General features: G+C 36.5%; 1 pseudogene; it reads left to right on the top strand.

Annotated features, from left to right (window-relative positions):
- Positions 1-2,043: 2,043 nt before the first annotated feature.
- LOC127203098 (vomeronasal type-2 receptor 116-like) lies at positions 2,044-20,264 on the top strand (annotated as a pseudogene).
- The last annotated feature ends 1,172 nt before the right edge of the window (positions 20,265-21,436 follow it).

The raw sequence follows: 21,436 nt of genomic DNA, 5'->3' as shown, positions 1-21,436 counted from the left end.
ATTGAGACTAGTAGGGTCTTCTCAAACTACTGTACCAACCAAGGAGAATGCTGCATGATAAACATAGGCTCCCTATTCAGATCTAGTCCAATGGACAGCACATTCTCCTCAGTTGTGTGGAGAGTGGACTAACTCTGACATGAACTCTGGTGCCCCCTGTTTGAACACTTCTCCTTGGTGGGAGGCCTGGTGGCACACACAGGAAGAGTAAGTAGGCTATGCAGATGAGACCTGATAGGCCACATTCATATGGTAGGTGAGGAAGTTCCCTTCTGTCACATGCCTAGTGGAAGAGAACATGGTGAAAGAGTGAGGGAGGAAGGAATGTGAAGATACATGTGAAGGAACAACAATTGAGACGTAATCTGATTGAATTATTTAAATAAAAATAAATATATATTATCACTTATATTTTAACTATATACAATGTATGTTTTTAACTAAGTGATAAACAAATAGATATTTAAAATTCACTTGTATATAATTCATAAATGATTGAAACCACAGATCAAGGATGAAACTAAACAAATACAATTATTGGGTCCATACTTTTCTTAGACCTATTGGAATTCAGAGGAAAAGCACATGGTAGTCTATATGTAAATAATGGATTTGAACTCAACGTGGAAAAGAATGATAATATTAGCAGGAATTTGGAATGGAACAGAAGGACATTATGCTAAGCTAAACATGCCGACTTAGGAAATGCTGAATTTTCATAGACTCTAGTTTAACAGTGTATGTCTTGTATCAATGTGTGTAGGAATAATTGTTGGTGTGTGTGTGTGTGCGCATGTGTGTGTGTGCATGTGTGACACAGACACACGTCTTTACACAAAAAATTAGTTTGGGCATTATTTGAGAAGTGCAAAGGCCTACATGAATTAGGGATGGGATATCCTTGAAACTAGTAGGAAGAAAATATCAGTATATGCTTATACTGACAATGCAGATTCTACACTGCAATGAGGAATAGATTACTCTGCAATTTGTATAGGAAGAATTTACACATTAAAACCACAATTGTTTCCCTGTTATTATTCGCTTCTAAGATACTCAGCACAAGAATTCCTTTCAGATATTACTTGACTGGAAATGAGTTTAAAACAATACTGAAAAGCAAAGATGAAGTACAAGAAATGGGTTAAGACATTTTATTGATCTGTGAGAACTGAGGGTCTAGGATGGAGAACATGTGTTAGAACTCAAATATTTAACATAGTTTATTACCAATACTGTAGGTGTTGGTTGAAGGATAAGTCTCATTTAACATTTGAAATGATACACAAAGGTCATGAGTTTGTTTGGATATTGTTGAACTTTTAAAAATCAACATTTGAAGTGTACATGAGCTGCTCTTTTGTGAGGAGGTGGATGGATTCTGGTACAACAGAACTCAAGAAATTTCTGGATTTCACCTGATTATTGGTTCTCTAACCCTGGAAACACAGGTTTTGGGTAGATATTATTTATTTGTCACTGGTGTGACATACTTCACAGTATTTAGGCTCTGAGGTTCTCAGATGTCCCAGACAAGTGGCTACCTTTGCATCATATAGACTTGGTGATACAATGCTTACCATGTAGTCATGAGCCGTTACGTAAGTCCCTTCTGAATTAATAATTTGTATTTCACTGTGCATAATCTAAAAAATATCTACTGACACAATTTCTATTGGTGTACATATAAAAAGATATAAAAGATAATACTGAAACAAAACTTTCACTAAACAGCCTCTGCTCAGGGATTTTAATATCCATAAACCTGAATGATGTCATGGAACCAGAGACAGAACTATTAACAAATATATTTATCAACTCATGTATACCACATGGCCTCTGGTCCTCAGATGACAAGTCCCAAGAAAGATTCCTCCAGGTATGAAGAAGGGCCTAAGGGAAAAAAGGAATCATGAATGTGCAAGTAAACTTTCCATTGTCCAGAAAAATAAAAGAAGATAGGAACACATGGGTGCCCATTTGTTAGGCTGATATGCATGACACTTCACAGTCCAAAATACCGAGGCTTATAGTAGGACAAAGATGTTCACTTTTATTTTGTTCTACTTGCTTCTGAACAGTCCACTTCTCATGATGAGTTTCATTCCTTCCAGTTGCTTTTGCAGAATGAAGAATGAAGAAAAGTACAGAGAGTTAATGGAAGTGTGTTTTTTCTTCCTTTATACAGTGCAATGGTCTGTGGAGAAAGACTATTTTAACAACATTCTAGATCCGCTGTAAGTGCTTTTTAAATTTTCATGTAGATGTCATCACAAGTGTTTCTGGAGAAGTCTGAAGATGAGAAATAGAATAATGATTTGAAGGTTGTCTTTTTACTCCAATGGGCACACAGAGAAACAACACCAAATTCTTTTATAAACTCAATGCTATTTTATTAATTGAAATTGTCCCATAAAGTATTTTGTTTCTTCCATTTAGACTTCTGATTTCAAGGCCGGAAGTTTAGTGAACAAACCAATCTCTACAATGATCATAAATATTATCCCTCTTGATAACAGTTTCCATTACACTGTACTCAGTGCTCTATTATCAAAAGATACCCCATAAAATTTCAATAAGTTTTATCCTGAGAAGGTAAAATTAAATGGCCATAGAGTGTTTTTCTGTCAGTGTATAACTATCAGTTCATGGGTGGGGGCACCTAATATTTGGAGTATATCTAGTTACAGAAACCTTTCACGTAGATGTGCATTTATTCTCTAAAATTATCTGGATGTGGTCACTCTATGATTTTTGAACCTGCATCAAAAATGTAAGTAGGATTTCTGTCCAATGTAAACTTTAAAGATGTCCTTATATCTCCATCTTAACTTGTATACATACACAACCATTGTCTTGTAAGTATTATCAACCCCAGTTTGTCATTTTCTATTTAACACAAGGAAGGAATGCTTAGATTATAAATTGTATGTTTGAAAATTGAGGCTATCTCTAATAGTGATGACGAATTACTTTCCCTGTCATCTGACTGGGTTATATTTGTAGCTTGTGTAGGTAGTTGACAGTACTTGAGAAAATGATTAGAGGAGTTTCCTAGTAGCTCATCTTTTCAATTATTTAAGAGTTAAGTACATTTATCATAGGTAGATCTAGGCCCAGGGGTTCTGCTCAAACTATGGCACCAACCAAGGACAATACATGCGGTAAACCTCGAAACCTTACCCAGTTCTTGCCAATGGACAGGACATTTTTCACAGATGAGTGATGAGTGGGGACTGACTTTCACATGAACTCTGGTGCCCAATATTTGGTCATTTCTCCATGATGAAAAGGTTTGGTGATACTCATGGGAAGGATAGCAGGCTACTAAGATTAGACTTTAAACCCCCGATCACATAAAGGGGGAGGAGGTTCCCCCTCAATCACAGTCATAGGGGAGGGGAATAGTGTGAAAGTGGGAGGGAGAAATGGGAGGATACAAGGGATGGGATAGTAATTGAGATGTAATATGAATGAATGAATAAATAATAATAATAATAATAATAATAATAATAAATTATGTGTCTTCCTTTTAAAGTCTAAGTTGTTTATTTTCTGACACTTCTATCACATTAGCCAATTATGTTTCTTTTTCAGTAATTTTACTAAGTATAATTGCATATTTTACCATGTAGTTACTGTACACATTTTGGCTTTATGGATTTCTGATAGTTGTTTTTAAGAACATCACTTCATACTACTAGGCTACTCTGACAGCTCAAGTAACTAGTGTCTCTAAAGTTTATCATTCGTAAGTTAGTGTTTGAATCACACAAATTCTAGTCTCAAATTTCTATTGTGTGGGGCTGAAATTTTTGATGGCAATTTTTTGTGCGGTTTTAAGGGACATTCTAAAAGGGACTTTTTTGTAGACAAAGATTACACAAAGGTACAATTCTAAGTGGAAAATTAATTATATTTAAAGCTGAGTGAATCATTCAGAATGAAGGAGTATGTCTGATGATTGTTGTTCAGATGACATGAAATGACTAAGAAGAGACAGGAGAGATTATTCTTCCCATAAAGAGAAACTAAAAAATCTTATAGTGCCACTTAATTTTTGCCCTTTTTTATTAAAAGAATATCATAAAAATATCCTGTTTGCTTTATTCTTTACACTGTATTTTACAAATATCTAATATTGGCACAAACAAGGCTCACTGTTTTTTCTAGATGTTCCTTATTCTCAGTAAGATGCTAGTGCTCTGCTAGTATGACTGGAAATGTGGTCAAAATATGTTTTAGCACAAAGAAAAAGTGCCTAGATTGTAAATTTATGTTTGAGAAGACAGAGTATCACTAATAGTGGTGACTCCTTCTTCCCTTGTCAGTTGACTGAGTTACATTTGTGGCATATATAGTTGATAGTCCTTGAGAACAGAAACAGAGAAGTTTCCTAGTAGCTCATCTCTGCAGTTCTTTAGGAAATATGTGACTTCTTTTTATGTCTAAGCTGTTTCTTCTCCTACACTTTTATCACAGTTTCTACTTACATTTCTGTTTCAGTAACTTTATTAAGTATAATTGCATATTTTACCATGTGGATACTCTACAAATTTTTAGTTTGTGGATTTCTGACTGTTGTTTCCAAGCACAGCCAGCACTTTAGACTACTAGGCCACTCTGATAGCTCAAGTCACTGATGATGTTTATGTTTAGTATGCAAGAGTTAGTGTTTGTGTCACACAAGTTCAAGTATCAATTTTCTAATATATTTTACTGAAATTTCCAATGACAATTTTTTCTGTGCTGTAATAAAGGGTATTCTAAAAGGAGCTATTTGTATAGAGAAAGATAACTCAAAGGTACAATATATAAATGAAAATCTAACTATATTTAAATATGAGTGAATCATTCCAAGTGAAGGATTATATTTGATGCTTATTGTTCAGATGATAGGAAATAACTAGCAAGAGACAGGAGTGATTTTTTTTACATAAAGAGAATAAAAAACCCTCAATTTAATTTTTGCTCATGTCATAAAAGAGCATAACTTAGGTCCATACATCCAGACGCATACAGGCATACATCAATTTTAAATAATATATTTGTTTATGTATTTTACCTACTGATCATTGCCCTCTCCCTCCTCTATTCCTTGTCACATGCTCTCTCCATCTACTTCATCTGCATTCTCTTTTATTAAAAGAACGGAAGCCCCTGACTAAGTCACCTCAACTCATGAATCACATCAGGACTAAATGTGTACTCTTCCCATGTGGTCTGAAATAGAAGCCCCACCAAGGGAAAGAGAGTAAAAAAACAGGCAACAGAGTCCATGTCAGAAACAGTCCAAGCTCCTCTTACTAGAGGACCCACACTAAGCCTGAACTACACATCACCTACATCTGTTTAGGGGTCCTAGTTCCAGTCTTTTGAGGATCCTTGGTTGGTGATTGAGTCTCCACAACCCCCTCTGTGGCCTGATAAATTGACTGTTGATTTTCTTGTGTAGTTTATGTTAGTTTTTCATCCTTCTATACTTCTCCCTACTTTTCTATAAGACTCCCAACACTCTTTGTCTAATATTTGGTTTTGATTCTTAGCATCTGTTTTGATTCACTGATGTCCAGAACTCTCAGGGAACATCTATGCCAGGCTTCTGTCTGAAAGCAGAGCAGAGTATCAATAATAGTGTCAGAGGTTGCCTATCTCCTGTGTTCTGAGTCTCAGTTTGGGTCACGCATTGCTTGGACATTCCTTCAATCTCTCCTCTATTTTTATCCCTGCATATCTTGTAGGAAAGGTAAATTTTGAGTCATAGTTCTTGTGGATTGAGTGGTTTTCCCCTCCCTTCATTAGGAGTTCTGTCTAGTTAGAGGATGTCCTCTCAACAGAGTCACCACGATATTATCCCAGATGTGTCTTATTTATTCATCTTGTCAGAGAGATATCTCCACCCATGCCTTATTCTTACTGTTCAGGCCCTCTGACCTGATGCATCAGCTCTCCCCATGTCTGATATCCGCCCTCATTTCTATCTGAGCTCTCTCTCCTACCTTGTTCCATATCTTCAAATTCTTCTGCTCTCTATTATGTTTACCTTTCTGAGTTGCAATAAAGTGTCCTCTCTGGGTCCCTCCCTCTTACTCATTATCTTTGGGTCCGTAATTCTAATATTTTTTATCATGTACTATATGGCTAAGTAAGTACATCCATGTGTGTTTTTGTTAGTCTGGGTTATCACACTCAGCAGATGTTTTCTAGTCTTCTTGCCTGAAAAATTCATGATTTTCTTTGTTTTATATCTTAGTAGTATTTCATTGTTTATTCTCCATTGTTTGGGTGACATCATTTTTTTCTGGATTCTAGCTATTATGAATAATGCTTTTATGAACATAATTGAGCATGTGTCCTAGGGTATATGTCCAGGTATGGTATAGCTATGTCTGGAAGTTAAGCTTTTACCAGTTTTCTGATAAAGAAACAGATTGATTTCCAACGTCAGACATACATCTATTTAAATATGCATCTCCTGTGTGTGAATTTATTTGAAAATAAACCAGTAGAAAGATGCTCTCCCTGAAAAATAATCTAAAAAGAAAAACAACAATATGAAGATGAATAGAGAAGACTATGATGTATTCCCAACTAGTTATAATTTATTGTTAGTACGGTACCAAATATTGTCCCAGAAACAGTCCTGTGCACTCATCAGTCACTCTTTCACTACCTTAGCCAATTCAATTAATTTAATAAGGAAATACCAGAAACTCAGAGGCTCTAACATCATGTGTAATTGTCATATTTCTCTATAATTAATAAATGAATGCATGATCACGTTTACAGCTTGGTCAAAACCTGTGGCCTTGTCTTTACCTTCTGAGGAAATACTCAGTAACCATAGATGGACATGCTTTCCATGCAATATGCATGTTTTGTGTAGATGAACTCACATGAAATTTTATAGGTGTTATAAGATTCCATATTTTTATATTTGAAACCCTCATTACATGGGATAATTGCTCTAAACATAGGGATAAAGACAATATCTTCAAGTACAGGATAGTCACTGTATTGAATGCCAATGATTATGTGTATACTTCTGTACATAATAAATATTGTACCATTTTACAGAACACCAGCTGAAAGCCTGTTTCCTCTGGTTTTGGCTTTTTCCTTGGGTGAAATAAACGGAAACCCTGATCTTCTACCAAATACGTCTTTAGTATTTCAAGTACCATATTGTCTAAACTTGTCACTAGTAAAAGATCTCATTCATATTTCTCAACCAACTGATGCGATCCCTCCTAATTATGACTGTACCAACAGCGCCATTTGTTCAGTAATTGTTACAGGACCAAACTGGGAAGCATCTGTACTATTTCACACATTCACGTACAGACGTGACCCTCATCAGGTGAGATTTTTGTGGGGTTAAAATTTAATGAAATTGTGTCTCCATTGGTGGCTTTGATAAGATGAAAAAAAGGTGTAAAGAGGAGACTGGTCTTACTGGCCTTATGTCAATCTGTGTTGTTCAATGGTGTTATTCAGATACTTGATGGGGATCTGGAATTTATTTGTGTGAAATGGGGATGAGAGGAGAAGTAACAGGTAAGGGGGATTTCTAGAACATTTTACAGATAAAATGTGTTTACAAGTTCTCAAAAGTACATGCTACCTCATGCTGTTCCTTGTGGCCTAGGTTCTCCATCTTACTTATGGGCCTTTCCATCCTCTCCTGAATGACCGTGTACAATTTTCCCATATTCATCAGATGGCCCATGAGGATACATCTCTCGCCATGGCCCTTGTCGCCTTTTTACTTTATTTCAACTGGAACTGGATCGGGCTGGCCATCACAGACAATGACCTGGGTGCACAATTTCTCTCATATTTGAAAACAGAGATGGAAAAAAACACAATCTGCTTTGCCTTTGTGAACATGATCCCAGTGAACATGGAGGTTTACATGTCAAAAGCTGATGTGTTTTATAACGAAATCATGACATCATCCACAAATGTTGTTATCCTTTATGGTGACACAGACAGTCCTCTTGCTGTGTGCATTAGAATGTGGGAATATCTAGGTATAAGAAGAATATGGGTCACCACCTCACAGTGGGATGTTCCTACAAGTAAGAGAGATATCACACTTGACTCTGTCTATGGGACTCTTGCTTTTGCACAACACCATGGTAAGATTCCTGGTTTCAAAAATTTTGTCCAGACATTGGACCCTCTCAAATACTCAGATAAATCACTGGCAAGACTGAAGTGGATGGACTTTAACTGTGAAGCCTCAGCATCTAAGTGTAAGACAATGAAGAACTGCTCATCCAATGCCTCATTGGAATGGCTAATGGCACAGACTTTTGACATGGCCTTCAGTGATAGCAGTTATGACATATACAATGCTGCATATGTTTTCGCCCATGTCATTCATGAGATGCTTCTTCAACAGGTAGAAAATCAGCCAATTGACAATGAGAAAAAACGTGATCATAGGTGCTCAAAGGTAGGTTTTCTTCTAGTGGATTATACATGATCTTATCAATGTCATAGTTTAAGAGTCTCTCAGATGATTAACTGAGTGAACTAGGAAATGTTTCCCCAAAAGCTAGGTTTCTAAATGTTTTTATGATGACACAATAAACTTAGAGCTTTGTATATAATTTAATACACAGGTATTGCAAGAAAAGACACCATTTATCAGTGAAAATAAGTGACTCTGTAACAGAGCAACTGGACATAATCATTCCTGTTCTAATGCTGGAGAGATAATTAGTCTCTTCTCATTAATTGTCACCATGATGAAGAGATGAGGGTTTGTTCATTAATTCTGAAAATTGAGGTAATAAATTCAGGGGATTGTTTTCTCAATTGATTCTCCCCAACCTTAGCCTTTGTTCACCTCCTCAAAGGCTTAGTGTAATTACACAGAAACAGTTATGCGAATCAGTTTATTACACACACACACACACACACACAGACAGACACTCATTTTTTGAATATATATTTCTCCCTGTATTTGTGTTTCTAAGTGTGTTTCTGTGTGTTTGTGTATATATCTGTGTTTACGTGTGTATGTACAGATATGTATGCACTTGTGTGTGTGTGTGTATGTGTGTATATGTGTGTTTCTGTCCATCTGACTATCTGTCTGTTTGTAGAAGTGAGCATAAATTGTCTTTTTTTCAATGCCCATGTGTATGTTTGTTTCTGTTTTTGTGTATATTTCTGATTGTATTTGTCAGTGCATGTGTCTGTGTTTCTGTATATTGGATTGCACATATGTATATCTCTTGCTCTGTGTGTTTCTGTCTGTATCTCCTTTGATATTGTGAGCATAAATGTGTTTCTGTGTCAATGTCTCTCTGTGTGAATGTTTGTATCTCTTTATGTCTCCCTGTGTGTATTTGTCTGTGCATGTGTGTGTTTATGTATGTGTTTGGTATATGTCTGTACTTGTGTGTCTGTTTGGGTGTGTCTGTCTGTCTGTGCCTGTATGCTCTGATGTGTGTCTGGACGTGTATGTTAATGTTTGTGTAAACAAATATGCGGGTATATTATGTATCTCTATGTAGATGTGGGTCTCAGTGTGTGTAGATGCATGTGTGTGTGTGTGTGTGTGTGTGTGTGTGTTGCACATCTATGTTTGATGTATATGTGCTTGTCTATGCTTGTGTTTCTTAATTTCCTTTCAGAGAACTAAAATTATGCAAACATTATGACAAATTAATATATCATGTTGATTTCATTGAAAATTTCTACCTGATACCTTCAATAAAATTGCTTTTCAGGTAAAATCATTATACGTTTTCTCCTATCAGGGAGGGCATATGCGTTATATAATACTGTCTATTTTTCAGATGCACTACTTGATGAGAAAGACCCACTTCACTAGTCCTAATGGAGACAAAGTGACCATGAATCAGACAGAAAAGCTTCAGAAAGAATATGACATTTTCTACATTTGGAATCTCCCACATGATTTTGAACTTAAGGTGAAGATAGGAAAATTTAGCCTAGATTTTCCACATGGTCAACAGCTGCATCTATCTGAAGACATGCTAGAGTGGGCCACAGGTAGTTGATAGGTGGGTTGAAAGAACTGTACTGATTTCCATTACATACCAGTAAACACTGTGTGTTTATTTGGTCCATTTATGCTTTTTTATAAATTAGTGAAATGAAATAAATTGTCACATAAGGAACCTACTTCTAGTCTCCTATGCTACATTTCTTATTTTCACTATTTTTTATGTGACCTTTTATTAGTCCTTTGAGGAGTTCATGCAGCAGTTATACTGTATTTCACTATAAAAGAACTGTGCTTTTTTGTTTTTTAATATGAATATAAAACAACTTTTGACCAGTCATTTATAATATTTCCAGTAAAGTGAGCAATAGACTTATGGTACCATTCTTATTACCATATAGTGATTTCCTCATTTATTTTTAATCTGGGATAAAAAGTTAAAGAGACTGAGGCTAAGTGTAATGATGCAGTAAATTAAAAACCCAAATGCAGTAGAAAACAAACCCATCATTTCTTTTAGTTTTAACTATTTTTAATGTAAATTTTTTATTTTATTCATTTTACATCCCAGTCTTAACCCTCTCCTCATGTTCTTCCAGGAACACCTTCTCTTCTCCTTCCCCCTATGCCCCTTCCCTAGTCCTCAGAGAGGGGAGCTCTTCTCCCCTACTCACTGACCACAGCCTATCAAGCATCATAAGGACTGCCTGCATATTCTTCCTCTGTGATTTGGTAAGGTACCCCATCAGGGGGAAGTGATCAAAGAGAGGGCAACAGTTTTATTTTATATGTTTGCTTAAGCCTTCTGACAAAGAATCTCTAAATTGTCAACCCCTCTAATCATAAATTAATAATTTTTGATACATATTAAATATTCTATTAATTATTAATTTCTATTTTCTTTCTTTTTTATATGTTATGGGTTTTTTGTCTGGATATATGTCCATGCAACACTGGCCTATGTGTTATATATGGGCGTTTGAAGGGTGATGCATATTCATGGAAATGTGAGCCAGCTTAGATATGCAAAATGGGTGCAGGAAATCAATTGTTATTCACAGTTTTTCCATGCCTCAGCTCTGAGTTATACCATGTAAAGAAACTGTTCACTACAGTATCCTTGCATGGTCCTCTTAATTGTTGTATAGTTCATTCAAACTAATGAAGTGGTATCTAGTTTCCTTCTCTGTATTTGGAGGTATTTGGTAGTAATACATTTTTGCTATGCAGAAATTTGTGAAAAAAATTTCCATCATAGCTCCAGGGCATGTTATATGATGAATTCTGATGTGATTGGTTTTAAAGTATTCTATTCGAACTATGCAACCACAAAGTTGTTTAAATTTTAAAGATTTTACGTCCACGAATTCAGATTGCTCATGTATTCTGGCATTTGCTGTTAATAGTCCTTTTCAGAGTGATGAGGGGAATTATTGTTATGCAGAGGAACACAGGATCTGAAGTTTAGCTACTGAGATACGAACACACTCGATGGCAGCAGTGATATCTCATGTGTGTTCTAAACAAAGCTTGATTGACCATTACAAAAACCTGCACCGGAATAATACTCATTATTAAAAAAATATAGAACAATTGATCTGCTTCCAGATATGCATATCAGGATACATGCAGAAGCAAACAAACATAAAAATGATGATATCAAATGTACCTAGCTCAAAATGTTACATTCATCACCTTAAATGAGAGTATGTTCAATGATATGCTAAATACATAATTCATAATAATGATAAGTGAGGAGATATAAATTTCCTCGGGAAGGATAAGAGGGATCACAGAAACTACCATAAAATAAGTCACAGAAAAAGCATGAGAAAACGAAAAATCCATGAAAAGCACAAAATAATAAAAATATTCAAACAGAAAATATGTAAAGGAAAAATAAAATAAATGAAATAAAATTCTAAGTAAATAGTGTCAGCAAGACAATAGTTCAAGATAAAGTCAGGATGGCAAAGCTTGAATATTGTGTATAAGTATTAGAAAATTCAGACTATAACAAAAATAAAACAAAACATAGGATTCAAAATATAGGAGACTTGAAGCTTTCTGATCAAAAGATCACAATTACAGTCCAGATCACAAGAGGAAAAGAAGGACACACTAAACTCATCAACACTGTATCCAGTATAATATAATCATAAATTTCACGAGAGATGTGTGACCATCAAAATACAACAGTCATTTATATAGCAAACATTTAAAATCAGTAAATGAACAACCCTTGGCATATATAAGTTAAAAATTATTTTGTAACAAAGACATAAAGTTGAAGGCTGCAGTATGGAGGACTCTGTCATAGCAAGTTCCCATCTGTATATCAGTCAATGTCACTATGGACATTCTTACAGGAAGAGAGTAATAGTGATGTATTTCAAACATTTAACAGTCAACCACAGTAACTAAAACAGAAAAGTTATTCCTCACAATAGAAGGATACCGAACAGAGTTCAATAATAGACACAATCACAGGAATTTATGAACACAGAAAAATCACTAAGAAAGACACTAGTTGAACCACTTCACATGATGAATGCAAGAATCAAAGGAACACATAGAAAGCACTAAGTTCCAGAGAAAAGCAACTATTAAAAAGCTATCAAGGACTACAATATCAACAACTAGACAATATTCACAAAATAATCTACAATAATAATTTATTGTTAACGTTCACATTCTCTAACAAAAATCCATAGACAACAAGATTGGTTTAATAAGACAACAAAAACACCCCAAAACTTTTTTTGTTACTTCCATGGGAAAAATGTTATTTTTAACCTGAATGAAATCCTTCTATAAAAATGTGGGTGATACATCATTATGAAGTGGAAACAAACAAACAAATGAACAAACAAACAAAATCCATGAAATCATTCACTTTGGTGGACACGGATGGAATAATTCTGAAGTAAACATCTATCAAGGCAACTCAACAACAAACCAGAATTTTTGTACTCTACTCCCAAGTGTATTTCATTCAATAAATGCAATCATGTTTCAAAAATGCAGAGCAGTTAAGTGAGATGAATAATGAAAATACACTCGAAGATGAAATTGTATGATTATACAAAAATATTCATAAATGTATTATAAATAAGTCCATCAACTATTCAGAGTAAAAAAAGGCAACATGTTGGATTACAAAGAACAGGTAATATCTTGATAGAATAGGATTTTTATGGCAAACAGACTGAAAGCATTGTACTAGATAGAGAGAAAAATATAAAAATAGGCAATTAAAATAAGAATGAAGCCAGGTATGTGTGGTGCATGTTTTAATCCAAACATTTTGTATGCAGATTTAGAAAATTCTATTTTGATATGTGACCAGTTTGGCTTAGATAGCTAATCCAAGGTTGCCAGTGTGAGTAGAGACCATGCCTTAAAATACTGAAGAGAAATGGGGCAGTAATATGCACTGTCTCCACTCTTCTAAAAAATGGTCAATAAAATCTTACCAAGTGCTTAGCCAGAGATTGGGATAGCTACTAGGACTTCCTACAGGTTCTCTAGGTGAGAGAGGTAAGGATGAATGGGGAAATAGAAGGATATAGAGGGTCCTAGAAACCTACAAGAAGACACTTAAGGCTGGCAGATCTGGACCCAGGTGGGTCAGCTAAAAATACTGTACCAAGGAAAGCCAATGCATATAGTAAATATAGAATCCCTATTTAGATCTTGCCAATGGACACCACATTCTCCACAATTCTGTGGATAGCAGGGACTGACTCAGACATGAACTCTGGTGCCCCATACTTGACCATTTCTTCTTGGTGGGGAGATTTGTTAATGCTCAGAGGAAAAGTTAACAGGCTCCCAGGAAGAGACCTGATAGGCTGTGATCTTACAGTGGTGGAGAAATTCCCTTTGTGTCTCAACCCTAGGGGAGGGGAATAGGATGAAAGTTGGAGGGATGAGGAATTTGAAGACACAAGTGAGGGGATGAAAATGAGATGTAATCTGAATAAATTACTTAAATAAGGAAATTTTTACCATGTACCAAAATAACCATGAAAATATATTTTAAAAAGAGAGAATGTATCCAATTATAAGTGCATATATACCATTTGAGTCTTTCTGCTTCAGGGTTAAATCATTCAGTATGATAGTTTCCAATTCCATCCATCCATCCACAAATTTCAAGAATTCCTTCTTTTTAATAGCTGAGTAGTATTCCATAGTGTAGATGTACCACCGTTTCTTTGTCCATTCTTCTTCTGAGGAACACTTAGGCATTTTCCAGGTTCTGGCTATGATGAAGAAGGCTGCTATGAACATGGTTGAGCATATGCCCTTGTTGTGTGCCAGAGCATCTTCTAGGTATATTCCAATGAGTGGAATTGCTGGGGCTTAAAGAAGCCCTATTCCTAGTTTTCTGAGATAAATTTCGAAAGAGGTTGTTTAAGTTTACATTCCCACCAGCAATAAAGAAGTGTTTCTGTTTCTCCACATCCTCACCAGCATGTGGTATCACTTGATTTTTGATCTTAGCCATTCTGATGGGTGTACGATGGAATCTCGGAGTTGTTTTGATTTGCATTTCCCTGATGACTAAAGGCATATATACTCACTAATAATTGGACAGTTGCCCAAGGGGCATGTCCCATGAAAGTTTTCACTTATCAGGAAAATGAGATAGATGTGAAGACATCCTCTTGGGACTCTAGGTAAGAGAAGTATTGGAGAATGGGGAAATAGAAGGATACAGAGGGTGCTAGAAACCTACAAGAAGAACATTATGATGGATGGATCTGGGCCCAGGGGTTCTACTCAAACTATGGCACCAAGGGAGGACAATATGTGCAGTCATCATCAAACCTCTACCCAGATCTAGTCAATGTACAGGACATTCTCCACAGTTGAGCGGAGAGCAGGGACTGCCTTTCACATGAACTCTGGTGCCCCTTATTTGACCATTTCCCCTTGATGCAAAGGCTCGGGGGTACTCAGGGGAAGGATAGCAGGCTACCAAGATTAGACTTTATACCCCAGGATCACATAAAGTGGAAGGAGGTCCCCTTCAGTCACAGTTATAGGAGAGGGAAATAATATGAAAGTACGAGGGAGGAATGGGAGGATACAAGGGATGGGATAATAAGTGAGATGTAATATGAATGAATTTGTAAAACAAGTAAAAAAAGAGAAAGTAATGTTCCCTGTTCCAGATAGGAAGTCCACGTATTCTAATGCTGCAGAGTGAGAACCTGTTTCACAACCACCACAGCAAAAGGAAGCATTCTAGTTAGGTGTATATGTAGACAATATGAGATGAACCTGTGTAACAGTGACAATGTGGTTTTTACATAGACATTAATACTGAATGAAGGATTCTAATGGGCATGCAGCCATCAACAAATTTCTTTCAAAAAATATTTATTAATTTATTCAAATTACATCTCAATTGTTATCCAATCCCTTGCATCCTCCCATTCCTCCCTCCCTCCTGCTTTTCCCCTACACCGCTCCCCTGTGATTTGAGTGAGAGGGACTCCTCCCCCTGAATATGCTCACAGGGTATGAAGTCTCTTTTTGGTAGCCTCATCAGCAAATTTCTAATGCCCTTACAGAGCTCCATCATAAAGTTCAGTGTAATAAAAACATAACCTTTCTTTAACCTGAGAAAACATTCAATTAACATCAAACAAACTAACTTTTACTCAGGTTCCCACAGTATTTGTAGGCTCCTTAAGGTCTTCTCACTTCAGGAAACACATCACATTACAGCTTCTTACACATCAGCTCTGCACTTTGTCACTAGGATTGTCTTTTCAACTGTGTTTTTCTTTACACTGTTTGTGAACATTTGCAGTCTTAATTTATTGGAGGATGTGTTTGTTGTCTAAGACTTGAAGAGATATTTCCCCTATTTTAGATGTGCTTTCATCATATCTTGCTAAGTCATTGCTTTGATTAAACTTTGGCCATGAACAAAGTGAGGAAGAAATGTTGTTTTGGCTTATGGGTTATAGACAAGGGAAGACAAGGAATGAATCTGTAAACTAAAACTAAAGCACAGGCCCTTGAGAGAACACTGCTTACTGGTTTGCTCTGTTTCATTTCTCATCCATCCTTGCCTAGCAAGAGCATTGCCTTTAGTAGACTGAGCATGCCTACAATGAATACCAAATAATAAAATGTATTAGCATTAGAAAGACAGGCTGTTCTGATAGAAAGAGTTTCTCAGATAAGGTTCATTCCTTGTTCTTTATCTATTTACTATACTTTGTGTCATCTTGATGAAAATCAACAAGAAAACCAGGTAGCATCTCTGTAGTGTTTGCACAAAGTACTCTAAAATTCTGTTTCCATGATGTCTAAGATTTGGTAAAGTGCTCAATTTTTCATCAACTTATTTTAATATATTCACACATTTGGCATTATACAAAATACTAAGTGACATGTTGGTCCTCAGCTTCTGTTTATAAGATAAGCTTATTGATATCTCAACATACTAATATAATATAGTTATGGATGAAGTACGTAAAACTCAATATGCATCTTATTTTCTCAGATGCTGCCCTCTGTATGCAGTGCTGATTGTGGTGCTGGATTCAGAAAATTCAGGCAGGAGGGAATGTCAGCTTGTTGTTTTATTTGTATCCACATCCCAGAAAATGAAATCTCTAATGGAACAAGTAAGTGTTTGCTGCTGTGATAAACTTTACATTGATAATCCTTTCCATCAACAAAGGGATGCTAATGGAGTCTAAAAGGCAACTACAAAAATAAAACACACAATTTTGTCCAGTAGCAGTCACAGGAATAGAAACATTACCAATGTCATAACCACCACCACCACCACCACAACAACAAAAACGCTTTTCCGTAGTTTTACATTTTTATTCAGTTCCTGTCACATCGTATTTTCTCAAAGAAACAAAATCATACTGTAGTGTGAGCGCATACTGCATGAGATCTGTTCTGTTTATTAATTTCCCCTATAACTACATGCACAGAAGTTTCCTTTCATGAATTTTCAAAATATGAATTAATTCTTTTTGCATGTATATATGTGTCCCTACATATGTTTATGTACACCATGTATGCATGGAATCCAACAGAGGACAGAATATGGTACCAGAACTGATGGACTACTGTGTAAGGAAGGAGCTAGAAACCAAGTCTGTATCCTTAGAAAAATTAGTGTAGTGATCAAAAAATTACTTGTAAAATTATCAGAAACTGCTGAGTATAAGACAGAATTTGTGTGATTCGAAGGCGCCCATTTTCTTCCCCCCACTTCTTTATTGTAATTTATTCTGATTACATCCCAATTGTTATTCCGTTACCCATTTTTAAATGTGTGATGTGAATTGTTTCTAGGAAGGTGAGGATACTTGTTGACACATGGTGTACATTATATAAGGAGGCTTATGTAAAATATTTTATAAATAGCTCCCAAGTAACAAATTCATGAAATAATAAATTGGAACAGTTTTGTAATGAATGTAATTAGTACAAACAGTAATATTTTATTGCAACCTACAAAGCTGGAGTAGTAAAATGATTATATATTTATGCTTGGCTAAATGCAAATGGACACTGAGTAGTTTTCCCAACATTTGCCTGTGATGCTATGCAATGAAATTCAAGTTCTTAAAATACATTTCTGGCCAATAATATGGCTCTACATTTAAATCATTTGCCACTAAGACTGATAGCTGGAGTTCATCCCCAGGACACATATAGTGAGAGCAGGCAATGAACTCTTAGAAATGCCTTCTGACATCTATGCACTCAAATAACCACCATAATCATTAAACAAACTGTAATAAAATAGTTTTAAATGTTAAAAGGAAGAAGAAATAATGTAATTACATCAATAAATAGAAAAAGATTAATATTATTTATAGGTGTGTATGTGCGTTGTGAGTGTATGTGTACATAAGAGCAGATGCAGGTGAGAGACAACTAATACCTCTATAGTTAATTTGCAGGCAGTTGTGAAATGCCCCACATGGGTTCTGGGAACTGAACTCAGGTTTTCTGCAAGAGCAGGACATTCTCTTCATAGTTCAGCTAACTTTCCAACACTTCAGGCAAAATAGCTCATTACAATTGCCCACCAATAAATTGTTCTACATAAAAAGACTTAAAAACCAGGAAGCATATCTTAACTCTGTGCAACTATCTAATGAATCAGCACAATTCCAATGAAATTGCCTACCATTGCCATTTCAGAAGAGCATATTATGTGTGAGGTAGTTTGTTCCACATAAAAAAAATCTGGGTGTGGTGGCACATGCCTTTAATCCCAGCACTTGGGATGCAGAGGCAGGTGGATCACGGTGAGTTTGAGGCCAGCCTGGTCTATAAGTGCTTCCAGGACAGCCAAGGCTACACAGAGAAATCCTGTCTTGAAAAAAATATCTGGGCCACTTTTGTATTTGGGTTTTGTTTTATTTCTTCCATGCTGCTTATCGATGTAAAATTTACCTCAGAGTCTATTCACAGAGTTTGAGTCTCATAGAGATTGAAAGTAGGGAAGCAGGAAGATGCTGAATGCTTCCCATGAAAGTGGAGTCAAGACGAAGGGCTTTGTGGTGCTCAGTCTGTAGAAAGGTTTCTACCTTCAGGGATAGATTTAGTGCTTCTCATGACTAAGACTCAGGGATTCTTTGTCCATACCGCCAGGTTCGAACATATAAAAGGACTGATTAATCATTATTTTTAAATTTTTATACAAATTTCAAACCTTTAAATTAAATTTATATTCCAGTAAACTTTCCTTCTCAGACTCACATTCCTACTTCTCCCAAATGATTACCAAATTTTTGAGCAGATATGCTACATTTATTTGGACACACAAATATAAACACACACACACACACACACACACACACACACCCCTAATGATTGCTTTTACTGTTCCTTAGATATCATTATGTTTGGGCTGGGAATTAGAAAAGCTATCACTTTTCTTCCCCGAGCAGAACTCAGTCTCCATCTCTCATAAAGCATTAATTGAACAGTCAGTGAACTCAGGAGGCACCGAGTGCATGGGAACGGAGATTTTAAAAGACACTCAGTTACACTGTGGTTAATGCACTTACATTTTGTGAATTTACCAGACGCAGTCATTTCATGATAGCATACAGAATGATGTAAGAAATCTGCTTTCTGAAAACATGGTAAATTTTCTCATCAACACTGTTAAATAGACAAAATTTGGTTTGTTTTTCTCTATAAAGAGAATAAGAATTAATAAATAGAAGCATTGTTGTATAGCAATGTCCTTCAATTATATTATCAGCAATAAAATGGAGGTAGCCCAAAGCTTTTCCAACAGACTTATTGAAATGTCTTATTAATAAACTGCTGAAGCTGCACTAACAAATCTTTCCTTTCTCAATCAGACATGGACCTGTGTGTGAAGTGTCCAGAGAACCAGTATGCTAACACAGAGCAGAATCACTGCATTCCAAAAGCTGTGATGTGTTTGAGCTATGAAGACCCCTTGGGGATGGCTCTGGCCTTAATGGCCTTGGGTTTCTCTGCCCTTACAGCTCTGATTCTTGGAGTATTTTTGAAGCACAACGACACAGCCATTGTGAAGGCCAATAACCGCTCTCTCAGCTACATCTTACTCATGTCACTCATGTTCTGTTTCCTCTGCTCCTTGCTCTTCATTGGCCAACCAAACTCAGTCACCTGCATCCTTCAGCAAATCACATTTGGAATTGTATTCACTGTGGCTATTTCCAGTGTGTTGGCCAAAACAATCACAGTGGTTCTGGCTTTCAAAGTCACAGCTCCTGCAAGAAGGATGAGGTACATTCTGGTTTCAGGAACACTTAACTACATCATTCCTCTCTGTACCCTCATCCAAATTATTCTCTGTTTAATCTGGCTAGGAGCTTCTCCTCCAACTGTTGATATTGATGCAGACTCTGATCATGGCCACATCATCATTGTCTGCCACAAGGGTTCAGTTATTGCATTTTACTGTGTTCTAGGATACTTAGGCTGCCTGGCCCTGGGAAGCTTCACTGTGGCTTTCTTTGCTAGGAACCTGCCTGACACATTCAATGAAGCCAAGTTCCTGACATTCAGCATGTTGGTGTTTTGCACTGTGTGGCTCACTTTTCTCCCTGTCTACCATAGCATCAAGGGCAAGGTCACAGTGGCCTTGGAAATTTTTTCCATCTTGGTTTCCAGTGCAGGGATCCTGGGATGCATCTTTGTTCCCAAGTGCTACATAATTTTATTAAGGCCAGACAAAAATTCTCTTCAAAAGATCAGGGAGAAATCATATTCTTAAGGTCGTATATCATGAATATTTTGTGTTAAACTAATTTATTTATTCAACTTTTATCCTGTTGTAGATTCCATCCTTACTCTCCTTTCAGTCCTACTTTTCCTCCCTTTCTCCATCCCCTCTCCGTTATGCCTCAGATTAGTGGAGACCATCTTCCCATACACTGAGCTCACCAAGTTGCATCAGGACTGACTATATCCTCTTCCTCTGGGGCCTAGAAATACAGTCCCACAAGGAGGAAGTGATCAAAATTCTGGCAGCACAATCCAAGTCAGTAACAGTCCCTGCAGTTCTTACTAGAGGACCCACATGAAGCCTGATCTGTCCTTCATCTACATCTGTGTAGGAGGCATATGTCCAGTTCATGCATGGTCCCTGGTTGTTTCCTCAGTCTCAGCACGCCACTCTGTGCCCCGGTTAGCTGGCACTTTTGGTCTCTCTGTGGATCTCCTGTCACCTCAAGTCCATTTCTCCTTCCTTCCACTGTCTACAAGACTCCCTATAGCACCTAATGGTTGACTGTGAGTTTCAGCATGTTTTCAACCTGTGTTTAGCAGAGCCTCTCAGAGGACAACACAGTTAAGCTTCTCTCTACAAGCATAGCAGAGTATCATTAATAATGTCAGGGGTTGGCTCTGTCCAGGGACTGATTCTTGGTTTTTGTCAGGTAGTCCGACTGGTAAATGAAATCTAACTGACAAATATAAAGTTGGTACATAACCACCAAATACTGGGATGCCGAGCATGATCTGTCTCTTCTTAGGATGATGCTCACTGTTTCCTCTAATGATGCTGCATAGCAGTATGATGGCTCCTAGAGTTCTATGTTTTCCATAGTATCTTGCCCTGATCTACTTATTTCACAATTTATAACTCTTGGGGCATAGTGCTGAGTGCAAATGTTCTTTTCTCCTTTAGAATAAAAACATTCAAACTAAAATCAAACTTCTTTTAACATCTGGGTGAATGACCTTGATGCCAGTGGAATAGTGATTAAAAATTTGAGGAAGTTTGTGGGAGAGTGAACTCATGTTTGCACATGGAGGTAAAGCAATTTTCTTCCTTACAAGGGAACGGTAAGGGAATATTGATGTTATCCAAGGAAGTCGAAGATTTGAACTTAGAAGAGTGATGGTTTGACAAACATAAAGAATACTAAAGAAGATGGCTTTGTG

Source organism: Acomys russatus, chromosome 19 (genome assembly GCF_903995435.1).
Source record: "Acomys russatus chromosome 19, mAcoRus1.1, whole genome shotgun sequence".
Lineage (NCBI taxonomy): Eukaryota > Metazoa > Chordata > Mammalia > Rodentia > Muridae > Acomys > Acomys russatus.
The sequence above is the reverse complement of the archived record's forward strand: the minus strand, read 5'-3'. Positions and strand labels throughout refer to the sequence as shown.